The following is an 18266-nucleotide window of genomic DNA, read 5'->3' on the forward strand; positions in this document are numbered from 1 at the left end:
ATGCTTATAAACAGAGAAATTTGACTACGATGATTCAACTCAAGGCAGGTGGAGCCGAGTCTGCTTCTACTGGAGTTTTACTCCTGGGAAAAGAAAGTTTATCTTGTTCTGATCCTTTTTCATTTGTAATCCACATTATAGAATAATCAGTTAATGCGACATTGTGTTGTAATATGAATAAAGCTGACCTGAATCAAACGTAACGCCAAAAACAAAACATCAACATTGAATTACCTGACAGTATGTACACAAGTTAACTGCTTAGGTAAAACCTCACATGCCTGATTTTTTTTTTACATTGGATGTGCATATAGAAAGCCAGACTCGGTCTTAGTTAAGGGTCATATCAGCTTGTCAAGGCACAGACTATCAATGCAGCTAATATTAATCAATTTCCTTCAAAGTATTTCAAAAATGGGACTATTCTGAAACCCAAGTGTTTGATAAACTGCAATTTAGTCTGTTCTAAGATTCTATTTTATCATTGCAAGAACTGTAATTGTACTAATGTCAACTAGAATGAAATCGTGTTTACCTGTCTTATCATATCAGAACACTGGCACGTGTCCAGGATTTATTAAAAAAATATATCACAGTAGTTCTAAATTGGGCAACTATTAGGATGTCAAAGGGTTGATGTTTAATGATCTATTTCAAGAATGGCTATTATACTTTAAACATTGATTTTATGTTATTATAGTTATTATGTAAAACAGCCTATAGGCCCATCAGCCATCACTCTTAAACCTACAGAAAGCGTGTCAAAGTTATTTTTTCTTGGCCGGAGGCCTGAAAGTGATTTTGAAAAAGTCTAAAATAAACGTCGTCGCGTGAGGAAATAAGATAAACAACGTGGTAAGGCAGAATTTGAAGGATGGCGCGTGGCCACCCCGCCAGCGGACTCAGCAACCTTAAAGTTAAAAGGCGCCGCTGCCGCTGCCGAGCACAATAATCCTCGGCGGCCAATCACGAGGCGCGTTTTTTTTTTCAGCCAACGTCCTAATTCTGTCCAATGACGAGGCTCGGGGGGCGGGGCAAGCCTTGACGCACTGAGGCTCGTGATTGACGCAAGCCTTGTTGCTAAATTTAGCCCCTGGACCGAGGCAGAGTGAGATAGCAGAGAGCCCATTCATTGTGCCGGGGCGGGCCCGGCTATTTTAGCCCCGCGATTGTGATCCAGCCAAGCCAAATATAGTCGTAGACAGGTATTTTTAGCCGTAAAGCGTGTCCCCGTTTTCTTTCGGCGAAGGCGACCTGGCTGATATGGGATACTCTTTGCCATGAGCCATGGCTCCAAAATCGGCACAGTCAGTGTTAACCTGTGATCCAGCAGCAGGGTAGTTTTACAGTCAGCTGATGGCCACTCCAGTCAGAGAGAGGGGAGCTGTCGAGGGAGGCAGGCACAGGCTCTCGATTTTCTCCCCTACTTTAGTCTCCCGGGGAGGGATAAGGGTGGAAAACACCATAGAGGCGTCAAGCAGACACTCAACAGGTTTGTGGATGTGATGGATGGCTTTGCAGCTTCGCACGGCACCGCCGCTTCTTCACACTTCGAGCCGAGGCTGCGCCGCTGCAGCAGGGAAACTAAAAGTTCTGCTCAACGCCGCTTTCAGCTCTCCTGCGACATGGAATAACGCACAGTCACTTTTTAAAATCCACCTTCGAAGTCAGCCAATCAATCAAGTGCAACTGCAGCTCACAATGTAAATGGTACGAGGGAAAAAAAAAGATGCTTTACAAAACCTCTATAACAATAAAATACTCATTATTGCCCGATCCCAAACGTAAAAGTTTCATATGTGAAATTCAAGAATCGAGTGTAATTTATACATTGCTGATATTTATTAAGTCTTTCAGTTTATCATGAGTAGTTTGCTAATTTCTCACCAAATATCAAACACACAGTAAAACCAGCCAATAATCTGCCAGCAAATAAACCGGTCTGTAGTAAATAAACTCTCTATCATCCGCGCATTGATGGGAGAACGTAAACAAAGGTCATTCAAGAAATGGCTTTAAGGGGCCTTTCTTTGTTGAGTTTGCATGATCTCCCTGCGCATGTGTGGCTCTTCTGTAATTCTACCCCACAGTCCTAAAAAATGTGCTTGACGATGATTTGTGGGTTTAAATTGCCCTCAGAAGTGAGGATGAGTGTGTTTGACTGTCCTCTGTGTTTACCTGGGTTTGATGGATTGGTGTGTCTTCACTTCACCCGTAGTGAGCTGGGACTTCCTCCAGCGTCCCGTCACTCTGAGTTGGATAAAGCAGGATGAGGGATGAAAGTGTTCCAATAGGTGTTAACGTGAATGGAGTTGCATATTGGTCTCACTGTATTTGTCCTGTGATGGCGACCGGTCAAGTTATATCCTGCCGTCACCTGCAGTGACCTGGGTGCTGCCGCATCATGTGACCTTCAGTTTGAAAAAGTACTGAAGGGAATAGCTGAATGGCGGGATTGCCTGTTGGGATTTATCCATGTTTGGTTTAGCTACTTTAAGGCTGCTACACAAGGCGATTCTCATCTGTCCCACACGGAAAAAAATAAGAATTGTGAGAGAATTGTTGCGATATCTTGGGTCTTGGCTCTAAAGCAGTGGGCCTGCGTCACACTGTGAGACCGGTTCAAGGACGGCCGTTGTCATGATCTTGTGGCCAAAGACAGCCTGCAATAACAATTCTGACTGGGTCAGAAATTTGGGGGTGATCTTGGCTGCGACTTACGTCCACTAACCAACCAATAGAAATGCAGTATGAAATGACGGACTGATCAGCGCGACACTGGCGCTAAACCCAATTGATGCTTTGCGACTAGAATGTGAGACGTAAACCAAGAAGACAGCCTCGTAGAGGCGTGGCAGCAGAAGCGTCGCCTCTTTAGGCGATTTCTCTCCAAACGCATAAATTAAACTACAGGGCGAAGGCGCCGTTCGCGTTTCTCTAGTTTCTTTTTTCGCGAATGGATGGCGCACGCTTATAACGTTTTATTCCTGCACAATCACATCGACTCACGTACATCGTAGGCTGCCATTCACCTTGCGTTTTCGTCGTGCAATCGGCACACAGCAAACTTCAGGCCCAACGTCATTAGATTCATGTCGTACGGTGAGGCTCGGCGTGAACCTTAATTGTTAAAATCACGCAGTTTTGTAGCTGGACTTTCTCGCCTTCAGTGAAAGGTGCCCTGCAGGTGACATAATATGATGTGACGTGTAAAAGGGGTGAGGAATTATTAATATATATTCTTACATCTGTGCGTCATCCTTGTCTCATCAAACTGCAAAATGACAGTCAAACTTAAAATAGTCTCTCCCGTGGAATTAAAGTATACATGAAAATGCAAAAACAGAAGCCTGTGGAAGCCAAATACTGGTGGACAGACCCATTCTGACATTAAATAGAACCTATATTCTGGAAAGCATCAGATTATCATTATCACTGAAATATAAACTTTAGGTGCAAAATGTGCTTTAGAGGAACGACATGTGTTTACACACACATCATGTTTAAGCACTAAATATAGCTTCACCATGTGCTCATGTGTTCCCCGTAAGCCCTGTGAAATATCTGCTGTGTTGCACCTTGAATTTAATGCTCTTTGGAGCTTCTGATCAAAAAGCCACAGATTTTGTGTCCAGCGAAACGTGCCGTGACTCAAATCCTCCTGGCTCCATGTGGAGGTAAGCTGTGGCTACGTGTGCAGGGGATCCCGCATTCCAATTGTTTCCTGAAGTTTGTTTTCAACAATCTGAAAGTATGACTTGTGCTTAATACTGCCAAACACTGGTCATTCCCACCGTGCCACGATAAGCCAGGAGGAATGCAGATCACATGCCACCGAGTCTCAGGCTTCCAGGGAGTCTTTTTTTAATCGTCATTTATTTTAAACACTTCCCCCTTGTAATACACATCCTCACTCCTTCCTCATTGTGAATAGTTTGCAGTGTTTTGTAGTCTACTTCATTGGATTCCGCTGTTTTTGGTTGAGTGGGTAAATGCTGTATAAATGTAACTTTTGTCACCAGCGATCCATCATTCTATCGTTTCCGCTGTGTCTATTTGTCTGATCCTCATGTGCCATCCTATCATGGGAATCTTCAGTACATTTTGAGTCGACCCCCTTCAATCCCGACGGCTTTTAGAGGGGAACGTGTCCGATAGGCATAGATCACAAGTTTCTCTGCGTGGCCTATGCCGCTCTCTCTTCTCAGCACTATAAAGTTACATCTGGGTCATTTAGGGTGAATGTTTATAAATGGATCTTTTATTATTGTCATTTTTTTCTGAAGGGACTTTCATACTCGTTTTGGGGAAAATACTTCACTGGTGCTGCTGTTGCCTTTGTGTCTTACATTACAGTCACCTGTCAGTAACTCATAGCTTTTCCACACCCGACCAGCACCTGGAGCCGGGACTGTTTTCTATTTTTCATGAAATTCAACTATTTCACATCCCTTGTTTTTCACCTGGTCTCTCCCCTGCTCTCCGTGGCCTCGTCAGAGCGTCAGCTGTCCCAGCTGTGTGACCTCATCACGGTGACGTGTAATCCAGATTAACCTGCTCTCTTATTCCACCAGACATGGAAGTGATTAGAGATTATGGCCGTGTCCTTTTAATAGAATTGGACGTGTGGGTTATCAACTGCGTCCACCAGCGTCGCGTGTCAGGTGACTTACTCACACCCGCACCCACACACACACAAACAAAACAAATGACCACCTATGAGGAAATTGTGTTGGTTGGCACTAGTTCCCCGTAGATTCTGAAGGATAAATAATACATGCTTAATCCCGGTGTAGCAGTTTGGGGACAAAACATTGTGTTCAAATTCTCCCTGTCGTTAAGTCTTTGTGCTATTAGTGTGTGTACAACTTTGGAAATCAACCTCTTGGACTCTCCCTCACATCTTGGCACACATTGCAAAATTATACGTCAGTCAGATTAGAATTAGAATGCCCAGATGACATTAAAATCAGGTGACACTTTTGAGCATTTTCCGCACATCTATGATGGCTGTGTTATGAGTCCACGAACAAAAATGCCCAAACATCAACATTTGCTGTAAAGGTGTCATTTTCTTGACATTTGTTTTGATTTCTTTTTCTTTACGAGTCGAATAGAATCTCTGTGATCGTTTGCCCCAAACACCAGAACTTAAATGAATGCTCCGTGAAGCGTGGATTCTGTGTCTCGTGGCTGTCAAATTGAAGGAAACGCACCTTTGTGCTTGTGTCTACATGTAGTTGTCCACCAGTGAAGAGCCGAGCGACTTCTATAGAGAGGCAGTCTGCTGCTCCTCTATAGAACCATTCAGTGTTTGCAGGCTTGTCGCTTCTCTGATTGATGACAGCGGAAGTTGCGTATTTCTTATTAAAAAATGCTTTGAGGCGTTGCCCATCTCAGTTATTGTACATACAGTGGCCAAGCATGTGTGGGCTTCCTATGTGGAGCTGCTGGCGGACATATTGCACTGAGACACAGTGAACTTTGTCTTATCACAAAGCAGAAGTAAAAAAGTGATTGTGTCACTTTGAATGAGCTCTCTATGTCTACGGCCAAGGCACCAGCACTCAGCGCTCTGGTGACACTGGAGAAAGAGGAAAGAGAGAAACAGTGGAAGGCTTTTATCTCCGTGTCACCAAATCTGCTCCAACTGTACGTCAGAGTGCAAGTGAGGACGGGAGGGGGTGTGGATGCGGGGGAGAGAATTGCTCGCGCAATGGCAGGACGCTCAATGGTGGCATTCTTCCTCTTCTGCGGACACACACACACACACACTGCTACCGCAGGGGATTCCCCTCAGGAGTACCCAAGTAATACAAGCCACCGCTGCCTTATCACACCAGTGACCAAAAACAGGAGAAAGGAGTGTAGAGAAGTGTTTCCATGAATCCTGACACAGGAGGTGCACTGTATATCACTAAAGGATTCTGGGGTGGCAGTGTGAACACTACCCGGCCCCGTGTTAGCTCATTTACTTTGTGCCTACATTGAGCTGATGTCTTTTCCAACAGCCTTGTTTATAATTATTATGGTCAATAAAAACGTTCGATTTCCAACTGAGGTTCAAGTTAAAGCAGGTAGATGTGAGAATCGACAGAAACGGCAAATCTTTAATATTATGTCCAAAAAATAAGCCAAGTAATCACCATACATTGATCTTCTAACACCAAAGTCCCCAGTCTCCAAGTTGTGTGGGACCGGAGCGAGTCTCAATAGATTGGCTGGAAATAACTGGGAATGAAGCAGGTAGTGCACTTTGCACACAGATGGCGAGAGCGCTATCCACTTCTCTTTGTCATCAGATTGACGTATGAGGATTTATCTCGATTTACAAGCGCTATAACGTGTTGTTCAAACCTACCACTTTGTTGTTCTCACTAAAATACCTGCTCTTTCACATTATTAATCTTTATTGCATTATACCCAACTGCACTCAATCATTCAGTGCTTGTTGCTGCCATAGAAAGTAGAGTAGCTTGAGCTAGTGCACACTATTTGGCACGCGTTTTTATAGAATCAACTGTTTCGTGAGGTCTTTCACTGAAGTTAGATCATATTTCAAATGATGTTGCATGTGCAAAACTTACAATTCCATATGCTTGAAGTAGAAATGTGTGATTAAAAAAACAATTGCCCCAAATTTTGTAGTCTCATTACATATTCATCAAGTGTTACAGTTGACAGAAGGTAACTTGAGAGACTGTTGTGTATGTAAATGAATTTTGGTATGTAAGCAGCAGTGTCATTGTTTACTTTTTTTTGCATGTTTCTTCTTTGTGAATGTGAGCATGCAGTTCTACTCTCGAGACCAGATCGTCTCTGCTACACTCGTGCAGCATTAGGCGAAATAGACTCGAAGGCTTTTCTTCTGACAGCAGTGAATATAATGCCAAAAGGACCTTATGTTGTGTGACTAGACAACCTCTTTACATCAGCTCAGAAATCTTTCCCGAAGCACTTACACAGAAGCTTCTTTAAGCTTTTGCATGAAAGGAGCTGTACACATATCTTGAAATATCAGACCCACAAGCACACGCAGTTGCGTGCCGCAGGTGTGCGTCAGGCAGGATTCAGGACGCCACAGCACATGATAGTGGATTCTATTTCAAACGCTCTTAAGGGGCCAATTATTCTGCTGTTGCCCCCCCCCCCCAATCTTCTGTTTTTGGTCTCAAGCCAAGCATGTTGACAAAATAATTGATTTATAATTTTAGATGCTCCATTACAGCTTCCTCTGAAAAGACAAAGTTTAGAAATGTTAAAGTGTCACTAATCATTTACAACACAAGTTGTTGTTGATTATTAGTAAAACCAGCTTGACTTTTAATGCAATTTGTCCATTCACCTCCAGAGTGGGTATGCTTGCACACGTACAAGTCTCCGCCATAGTCCAGTATGCAACTGTGTGCAGTGAACGTCTCAGACAGATGCAGTTGGTACGGGATTTAGTAGAAAATGCCAGCCATTGTGCGTTTGACCAGGTTCTGCAGGAGCGCTATCTTTAAGGTGAAGATGCATTGTGCAGTATGGATTGTTGATGGAAAGGCTTGACAGACATGACATCCATTGTTCGGAGCCTGTTTGAACAGATTAAACAGGCTATGGACAAGAGTGATGCCTCATCGGTTTAAAAACATTAACGGCAAAATTTTACCATGAAAATAGGAAAGAGGCTCACCTGCGTCCTGAAGTCACACAGATGTTTGGCTTTCAGGGTGAGAAGAGTTTGACCTATATCCATCCCCTGAAAGAGAAAGTTACACATTCAGTCACCTCAGCACTCTGTTGTGTTTGTGACACCAGCAAGTTGAAAGGCGTTTCTGTCCACCATTTTTGATTACAGTAGTTTCAGCCCAATGAGTCATGACAGTAGGACAGCATACATGACACGAGGACATCAAACCTTCTTAGTTTAATTGAACATTATCTGCAAATCAAAAAAAAAAAAAAAAAAAAGGGGTTTTGACACGCGCTCTGTTCTGAGGGGAATGGAGGGGATTTCCCTCCCTCTGCTCGATGATGGGGAATTCTAATAGGTTGGGTAAGAAAGGCTTGTTTAAGGGAGGAACTCCCCCTCTGTCGTGAGTCATTAATGTTATGTCTTGAGCTGACCCCACAAACAATGTTAGGTGGGGGTGAAGGACTTCTCCCACTCTAACGTTGTCAAAATGATTTTTAAAATCTAGAGTCGCTCTTGAAAAGTGGCCTTTACTTTAATTACAAATGTTTGCTTTTGTATATTCCTGAGAGTGACTGTTTGGCTTCATTGGAATGTGAAAGGATATCTGTGTACTCACTGAAAAATACAAAACCCTTTCACCCACCGTATATTTGTAAAAAAAGAAAAGAAAAAAGCAACAGGAAAACTCAAAGAATTCAGTTAACAATAACAACGCCACTTTTACTTTTATGAAGGAGACCTAGATAGACCTAGAGCTTTTATCTGATTAATATGCTTTAATAAGAACTTCACATACAGGATGCTGACAACTTGTCTTCTTTGTTCAGTCTTTACTGTTTGAGTGCACTCTGTAAAAGCCACGGCGATAATATTAACCCGACTGGGATTTTGAGATTTACTAACTTTTGTTCGAGGAATTCCATCAGGTGAAGTTTTTTGAGGACATGCCCTCCAGTTGTTTTGATTTTTAGACTCATGTTTGAATATTGAATCACTCTTGTCTTCCAAAACATTGCTTCATATCTATGATCCCTCCCATCTTCAGAAAAAAAAAAAAAAACAACTCAGCTCAACAATACCCGTGCACCTGCTGATCAAAAGCCAAACCGGTGCCCTGTCATGCGAGGTTACTGGAAGCATAAAGTTGCGTCACCGCTGTCGTTAACCTTACAACTTAAGACCTGGTGGTGAATATAAGTGTGTGTGGGTGTAATTTGTAAGATTGTGTGTGGAAATATGTGAACCGTGGGTGTATGAGTCACCTTTGTGTGGGCAGTCGTTTAAAGGGCATTCTCTAGGACACAAAAGAAACAGCAACATGCATCGGTGTATACAACAAACCAGCCGTAACATTAAAACCACCAGTCTAATGTTTTGCAAGTTGCTGCCCCATATGCAACTGACTGCATATTGCAAACTGCAGTCTTGCACAGTGCATCCAGAATTAACTCCTGCAACTAGTAGTTTTTTTTTTTTTTAGTATTATAATACATGGGACACTTTTTTACTCCCCACATGCATCAGTGAGCCTTGCCGCCCATGATTCCACTGCTTCATCTCTTTTAATTTGTAGGAGTTGCACTTTTGATAGACACTGGGGCCCTGCAGACCTGGAATGAACCACAAGTCCATTCAGCCAGTCGTCCAGGTATCCACAATTTGGCCTTTTTCAGAGGCTCAACTCCCTATCACTGCCCAATCTTCCTGTTTCTAACACACGGACTGTCAAATAAATCATACTCAGTGACAAGTGCCACGATGAAGAGATCACCCGTGTTAATTACTTACCCTTTCGGTGATTATATTGTTATGGCTCAAGGTGGTATTGGTCTACCAATGTGGGCAGTGAGGTGTTGCCTTTGCCTTTTCAGATCAAAGGTTGCAGTAGTTTCCCCCTCAGATAGTTTAAATAATGATATCAGACAAAAAGGCAGATTCTGCTGAGATATAATAAGTGCCTCTTGAAAGCATATGGGGAGCAATGCAGCAATTAAAAGAGGATGTGCATGCAGGTTCAATATGAATCGAATATAAAATCAGTACATGGTGACCTGCAATCATCTAGCAAAGGTTATTTTTTCATGTTTTATATAATTGGATTCATGCATTCTTGTATTTATGTATTTGTGCATTGATCTATTTGTGTGAGAAAACCGTTGATTGTTTTGTCCTTCACATCTGGGCCTCGGTTTTGCGGAGACGCTTGTGCCATCTGGCTGGCTTCCCTGCACGCCTCCATTAGTTTCATCTCCGCTCATTCCACGCCCACGTCTTCAGCCCAGGTATCTGCTTGGCAGCTTGTAGTTCAGCCTGACTTAGTAAAAAGGAGTGATGACATTTTGGGAGCTGAGTCAGTGTCTTTGTCACCTTTCAAAGATTCAACACTTGAGCAGCAGAGTGTGTCTGCGTGTGGGTATTCTGTGAATCTTTACTCAGCGTATGGGGTATAAATATGTGCTTGGTGTTTGACGTGCTGCAAGTGGATCATCATAGTGTCATTGCGGGTCGCACGCTGACCACATGGGCATGTACATGGGCAAACACCCGCACGCAACATAGATAATCAAGTGGTTGCAGTTCTGCGTGAGTCACAGTCGTGGGCAGAGGTGGAAAGTTTCCTTGTTTGGGCTATTCCCTCCTGCATATCTGATCAGCTTGTAGTTGAATCTGCAGAGAATAGACATCCTAACTCTCCATCTCTTTTTTTACTTGCTCTTTTAACAAATAAGATAGCATGTACACATACGCTGCAGATACAGCTGCTGTTGCAATCACTTTTCCTCCCGACATTTTCTTTATGAGGGCGATTCCCTGAACTGTGTAACATGGTGTTTTGCATATTGATTTGTCATAGATGTTTTTCACAGCAGTCATTCTGTCTTGTCATACCAGGAAAAGTGTTACAACAGCTAACCTTCATGGTTTCGCTGATTTATTCAAGTGAGTCATGAACACTTTAAGTCATGACAGTAAGCTTGCACGCACACCTGACCTCTGACACGCTAAAGCGGCCAGATTCAATTCATTCAATTTTTTTTACTTTTATATTTTGTATATTGTCAATACACGTATGAAATTATGGGTGGTGAATGATTATCTAGTCCAAATATAGACACAGTGGAAAAAAGAAAATGAATGCAAATACAAAACAAGACAATACAGGTGAAGACAAAGTCTCAGAAAAATTATATACAAGCTTATTATTCTCAGTCTTGAATGAATACTAAATAGCACTGGTTATAAAATCAATCAAATGATGATATTAATTAATAGAACCGGACTTGGAACAAGAGTCCACTTTCCAATATTCAATAATTTCATTTCATAATTATGCTGACTATTAACTTACTTAGAATAAAATCCTTGTTTAGCACTTGTTTATCTCATGTTTTCATTTATTTACAGATTATTTTCCATTTCTACATTATTACTCTGTTACATAGTTTCATTGTTGATAATTGACATGTTCATCAAAATGATGTTTTTGGGAATGACTGTTAATTTACACACACACACACACACACACACACACACACACACACACACACACACACACACACACACACACACACACACACACACACACACACACACACGCACAATAAAAAAAAAAATTCTATTATACATAGGTAGACAGAGCTGGATTCGTATACGAGTTAGTTTATTGAATGTCAAAATAACTTCAAAACACTTTGGGACTGATTTGTGAAATGATATAATACATGGCATGGCAGCGTGAAATAAAAACTAAGAGTGTATTAAAATGATAAATTGCAGTAGAAAGAATAATCGCAGGGATTATGAACAGATGATTTTCAAATAATTAATTTAGGAATCAAAAAAGTATTTTCCTGAATCATTTTTAATTGAAGCAGAGATCTTCCAAACAAAATACAACAAAAAAAAAAAACATTCTACAAATTTTTTGCTTTTTTTTGCCTGTTGTTGTTATTATATAAAATATTGCCTTGTTTGTTTTTGAAGTGAATCAAGCTGTTTTTATAAAATCCGTTGATCTTTCCCTGATCTAAATATATTTATGAAAATGGTTGCCATTTCCAATCCCCGGCTCCAGCCGAGCTGCTCATCACATAAAAATCTCAATGTGACGCGCGCTTCAGGTGGGAAACTGTGTTAACAGGCATCACGGTGCAAAAAGGTGAATCGCCCTAATCACAGAAAGGTCAAAATCATTTTGCAATAAAATATCCCACGCTGAGAATAAGAAGAATCATGTCTTTCGTGTGATGCATCACCGCATGTATTTAACAGCGGCTTAAAATCTTGAAACATTAAAAAAAAAAAAATATGAATTAGATTTAATTTCCCATTTGATTGTACTCTGTATATTTAATATCTGTGTTAAAATCTCTATTAATAATTTAATATTTTTGAGGTATTTTCTAAAATCATTTGTAGATCCAACAACAAATGAGCTTGTGTTTACTCTCAATATGAATGAAATACCTGCTGCTTCGTATGTTATGAAGACTTGATCAGTTTCTTCTTTATAAACAACAGACTTGTGCACCTCTGCTCAAAGAGAAGCAAGAGCAAACGTCAGAGTTTAGACAGAAACCTGCCTATTCATGTCTTTGCCTGTGGCTGTCCGAGAATATGAACTCGGATGCCTGCTTCTACATGCAGTTTAAAACTTTATCATTTTTGTGAGTTGACTCATTATGTATCGCGATTTGTCAAAATCCCATTACATGTTGATATTTAACTTGGTGTGGGTGGATAAGATTCATCTTATTTTGTAACGCATCAGTGTAGTTTTACCGTCAACACTGGAGCGCAGTGGAAAGTTCGCCGATGGCCTACTCGTATCCGCAGGTACCGTATCCTACGTGGATATTTATTACAATTATTCATTAAAAGTAATGCCGTTACTACTATTTGCAAATGTAAATAAAGCATATATATGTTTTGCAATCTTTAGGATGTTTTCAATTGTCGTTGACATTTAGTTCTCCAGCTGCTTTCAGCTCTGCATTGGGTGAAATTTGGAAAAATCATTTACTGTATGAAGAGTGGGCATGTAAACACAAAATGTCCTTAGTATGATAATTATTCAGAACATCCCTCAAATGACACTGATTATGATCATTTACCTGCACCAATTAATTTTTTTGCATTTGTAATTATTGTTTTACAGCAACACACGCTATATATATATATATATTCTTTATGTATATATATATATATATATATATATATTTATATAAGCAGTTCAAATGCATCTGCATTATAGGGTAATCATGGACTACATGTTTGACGTGACCTCAAAAAAGTAGAATGACCGTGAATAACCTCTTGCTGGTGCCCTCATTATTGCCGGCCTCATCACCACAACCGCCAACAAGAATTGTCGTGTTTTAAACTCTGACTTTTAATGCCTGCCAATCTCGTTTTGCTTTGTATCTGTCCAGTAACCGCACTCCCAGTTGTTGGTTTTGCAGAACCATTAAGACATCCTGTTCTTTAATGAAATCTCGCCGTGTCTTGCAACAGGGAATGCATTATGACATTTCAGTTGGCTTACCTCTGACCTTTGTTTGAAAACCTTCACCTATTATGAATCGCCTCGTCTCAACTTTGACATTTAAATTTCAACTCCTTCTCACGACCAGGGCATTGGCTTCAGTTACCTGTGTACGGGAATCCAACATATGCATCTTGGCTTATCGTGGCAGCTGCGTGGGCACCAACCAGCAATTATCTCAAAGCGCCCATGGGTGCCATTGTCATCTTCCCGAAAGCCCTCGGTGAGCAGTGCAAGACACGCCCATGAAATCTTCCGAAAGTTTTCCTTCAATGAATGAGCCGCATCAGGACTTCCCTTCTGGTGCCCGGCCAGCTGCATACCTGAAGAGCAAGTATTTACGCATGCCGCTCCCATGACTGGAAGTGCTGACTTGGTGTGTGTGTGGGAGGACGTGCCACGTCCAAAAATGTTGACATAGTTTCATGCTGATGTAAGAAGATCAGAGAGTTCCACTGTCATGCATAATTTTCAGGAATATTGGAAATTGAAAATCTGTTCCATTGTGAGTCCGCCCACAAGCCTGCGCAGCCAAAGCCAAGTAAAATCTTTTTTTTTTTTTTTTTTTACTCATGAAAACCCAGCATCTCTTTTTGCATCATTTTAGGACACTGATTTTCCTCTCACACTCCTCACCGACATTCTGAAACATACAGTAACAGAGTGCTACAGAGGGAGAAATTGAATCTGAGCATTAACTAAACCGTACTTGGTATTTTACTCCAAAAGAGTTCCAAGATGAGAAAAATGACCAAATAACTACTTATTGAGCACTGGTAAATTTCAGCTACTCCACACTATTTAATTGTTATTTATTTATTCATTTATTTTTGTCTTACACACAAGACAGCTCTGCAGGACATTGTTCCAGTTATGGTTTAATGAGAGAGCATCTTAGATTTCCCCCTATCTTCAATACCAATTTATCCAATTTATAGTGAGATAACCCTAAACTGGAGCCAATCCCGGCTGACTGAAGGGGAAGGAAGGTTACTGGACTGTTGACGGAAACTGGAGTGGAGAAAACCCATGTGCACACAGGGAGAACATAAAAGCTCCACATGGTGAGACACAAAACTCAAATTTTCACTTAGATTTACAATTTCACTTTAAATAACAGCTGTATTCACAAGATTCAACTAACGGCTCACCTGCTATATTTTTACTTTCCCTGTAAAATAATCCCATCACACCTAATGTCAGATAAATCACCAATATATAGATATCCCTAATTTGAACAGAGATAACTTATTTTTTAATCTTCTTTCAACAAGCCCTTGACATGAAGTTGGACAGTTACTGTATGATTAGTGAAACCATTAGTCTTTGCAGTGTCGCTCTCAGGCCATTGTCTGTATCACACCTGAAGATGGGGGGATACATGATTTGCACCAAAAACCAAAAAGATCCAAAGACTACATTTATTTCAAAAGCTAATATTAATGCTGCAGTCACCGGTGCGTCTGTGAGATATCTGTGACCATAACCGTGCGCTAGTAGTCCCGTGGTGATAGTAGGAGTGAAAATTAGAGCAGCTTCAACTCTGTCACTGGGACGATGGAGTCAGCCATCCTCCCCTCCCCTTGGGTTGAATAATCTGCTTACTCACCGGATGTGATTCACCTAACTAACTCCGTTATGGAGAGGGTTCTGTTGTCTAAATGTTTGGTCAGTAATGTTGCGTAATGTTTGGAAAGTTGTGCACTAGTGAGATAAATAACTTCATCAGAGCCTCGGCCTGGCCGGCTGCTGTTCTGCTTTGATACCATCCCTCAGTGAGTAGCTGCGTGGGTCACTAGGAAAGCACGGATGCATTTGCTCACGCAGGGTGACGTTTTTTGTTTGAGCTCATATCTTGACCCCGGGGGGGCAACAAATCACCATTGGCTGGAGTGTGAGCTTCACTTCAGATGTGCTGGTCAACTATCTTGTAAGGCTGCTTGGTTTATCGGGCGAAGCCTCTGCTCATCCTCCACGCCGCGGCGATCCAGAAGAGTGACAAAGTCTCTTTTTGTTCGGAGAACAAATTAAGTGAGAAGATACTTACAGTGTTGACGGCACGGTTAAATGGCCGTGACATGAGCTTGATAACATAATTCAAAGCATCGAGTTATTAAGAATCATGTCCACTGTGTCAGACAGTATTTTTGGTAACAGTCTTGATCATCAGCGGTTGTCCTCTGATCAAAAGTTTGTGTGTCTTCCAGTACACCGCAGAGTTTCCTAGAACACGCTGCTGTGTCCCGGTATAGATTGTGTCCTTGAGATTGCATTAAAAATGATGAATGTGTTTACTTTTAATGAATTACATTTAGAAAGATTTCATCATCGCTTATATTTTTGATCATTGACATTTATTCTTTAGTCACATTTGTTTTTCATTACAGTCCTTGGCACATTGTTCATTGTGGTTTCCCACGGTAAAGCACGCTTACATTCAGTGTTACAGGTAGATTTATGGAAATAGCCATTTTAATCTTTAAGCGTCAAACATTTTGCTTAGTCACATAACGTCTGGAGCTTTAGTGCCTTTATGAAGTTTTATTTTTATTTTATTTTTCCATTAGTACAAACATATGCACATGTTTTAAACAAAACAAATAAGACAAAAGCTAAAACACAAGTTAAAAAACCCTTCTCTTAGTTGTTGTTTATGTGTTCCTTTTGAACCCAATTATCCCAAAATTTTTAACAGTTTTTTGTTTTTTTTTTACTTACCATTTAAATATTTTCCTGTAGCACTTTGAGATTGTTTTAAATGTAAAGTGCGTATTTTAATTTATTATTATATCTGAAACTGAAAAATACGGCTCAAACTTGTTCTGACTCATGCTGGCATGGTTGAAGTGAAGTCTAATTCATTTTCATGCTACTGTCTAGCTGCTAACCCCCTCTGGCTTTGTGTTAACAAAAACACTTTCAGAAATGCAAAAGATAGACACACCCTGCCCAACACACTCTGCCTGGAGATATGTGGGTCAGGTATGCGGTTCAGTTTTCAATCTTGAACAAAAACTGAGGTCACTTGCAGGCTTCTCATTAAAAGTCGAATTTCTTTTGTATGAGCGATTTAGAAAAAAATCAACAGCTTTGCTTTAAAGATGCATAGAAGATAGTTTTTTTTTTTTTAAAACATTTGTATAAGACAGAAGAAAGTACGTAGGAAACAGTCATATTTCTGCTGGATACAGTGCATATTTACCTCCTCTCACATGAGATTGACGCTGAATGTTTCACTGTCTTTAGTTTGCTTCTATGAGGAAGAAAAGTGACTCAAGTGTTATATCAAGTACAGATATTACTAATAAACCACTGTTTAATCAGCATATGAGTATGTGTGAACATTATGGTAATTAGTAACACATGTTGAGAATAATAGCACAGTGGTGTGGTGGTTAACACTATCGCCTCACAGAAGCAATGTCCCTCTATCAAGTCCAGGTTGGTTTTGGGGACGGAAGGAAGTTTGCATGTTGCTCCCTGCGCATGCGTGGGAATCCCCCCCCCCCCCCCCCCCCCCCCCCCCAGGTATTCTGGATTTTTATCACAGATTATAGACAAGCATTTGAGGATAGTTGGTGACTGTAAGGGCCTGTTCAGACCTGGCATTAACATGCATTTCAATACAAGGTTGTCTCTGTCTGATCAGTAAACTAAACAATTTTTTAGAAAATAACCCTAAAATACCATAGTTATTATTGTGAAACATTAAAATCAATGATTTTCACCAGGTGAAAGACTTTTCTATTCTGTTTGTAGTGTTTGGGTTGTGTTTTGGAACATTTGTATGCATTCAAATGTTTTAGAAAATGATGTCTTGTTTTAGTGGTTGCCTTCATTTTGTTGTATCTGTGCTACCAAAGCACACAGCCAAACAAAAACCCAGCCTGCCAATCAAACCATTGCTCCATTTGTGGTCCAAACCCCCAAAGGATACTTTTAATTTCCTCTCTCTATGTGTATTTGCACATGCTGGTGAAGCAGAGAGGCCTCTCTTGTAATCTCTCAGACAGTTGCCAGACCAGACGCAGGTCAATGGCGGGTCATGACCTCAGACTAAACCACTTAGCCCCTCCGCTCCACTCTCCTTCCCACTCGCTCTTTGTTCTCCTGTTGCTGTCTTGTTGTCACTCGGTGAAGTCTCCCCTCTCTCCGCTGCCCTTTCTTTAAACTCGCCACTCACTTCTTCCTTTGCTCTGTCTTTCCTTCCCTGTGTTCCCTCGCTCCATTGAGGGGGAACTTCCACTGCAGCCTCTCTCCAAGAACAGGCTTCCACTGTGGAAACACAGCAACATAATCACTCTCCTCACTGCTTTCCACACCAAACAGGGAGGGAGGGGGAGCTGGGGCTGAATTGTTGGATTCTTATTCTCCCTGCAATACCACCAGGGACACATCAGGTCTGTCCTAAATTCATTCTGCCGCCTGCCAATGACTGCAAACATACAGTCATGGTTAATAGGAGCAATCTTTATTGACGAGGGGAACAAGGAGGCTCGGCCCTCGGAGACTCTTGATCTCTTTGAGTCAGGTTTCACCAAACTGCCAACATAAAAACTATGAGTGAGTGTAATTCACAGCATGTGATAGTTATTCTTGCATTTATTTCAGCTGCTGGTGCAAAAAACGTTTGTCACATGCTGACTTTTTTTGCTGCTATATTAACTTTTCTTGTTTATTTAAATTATTGTATTTCAGGTGTGCAGTTACGGGCACTCCTAAGCAAATGACAAAAATCCTGATAGAGCTCGTGGCATGCAAAGCAGAGGTCTTTATTTGTCACTCTGTGCATGTTATTCCTGATAGGCTTCTGAAAGACAGTTGCTATAGATGGCTATATACAGTACCTATCTATATTAATGGATAACCAAGACACGTAGGTAGGAGTTCACGCACACACACACACACACACACACGCACACACACTGAGGAAACACAGGATGCATCACATTCAAAGCAGACAGGAATAGAAACAGGCAGCATGAGTTAACCGCTGTGCCGTAAGCAGTGCCATTACCTCAACAATAACCAGTAGCTTGA

At 41.2% G+C, this 18266-nt stretch overlaps 1 protein-coding gene across 3 annotated transcripts in view; it reads left to right on the forward strand.

Annotated features, from left to right (window-relative positions):
• The first annotated feature begins 1304 nt into the window (after positions 1–1304).
• Positions 1305–18266, forward strand: part of alg2 (ALG2 alpha-1,3/1,6-mannosyltransferase) — a 71524-nt gene continuing 54562 nt past the window's right edge. The window contains exons 1-2 of one of the 3 annotated variants that reach the window (XM_080471213.1): positions 12437–12517; positions 13315–13449. The gene's annotated coding sequence lies outside the window, so the exon portion shown is untranslated. Of the gene's footprint in view, positions 1493–12387; positions 12518–13314; positions 13450–18266 lie in introns of those variants that run through there. The other 2 variants (XM_080471214.1, XM_080471215.1) reach the window with 2 other exon arrangements.

The sequence above is a fragment of the Lipophrys pholis genome (genome assembly GCF_963383615.2).
Source record: "Lipophrys pholis genome assembly, chromosome: 9".
In the NCBI taxonomy this organism is placed as follows: domain Eukaryota; kingdom Metazoa; phylum Chordata; class Actinopteri; order Blenniiformes; family Blenniidae; genus Lipophrys; species Lipophrys pholis.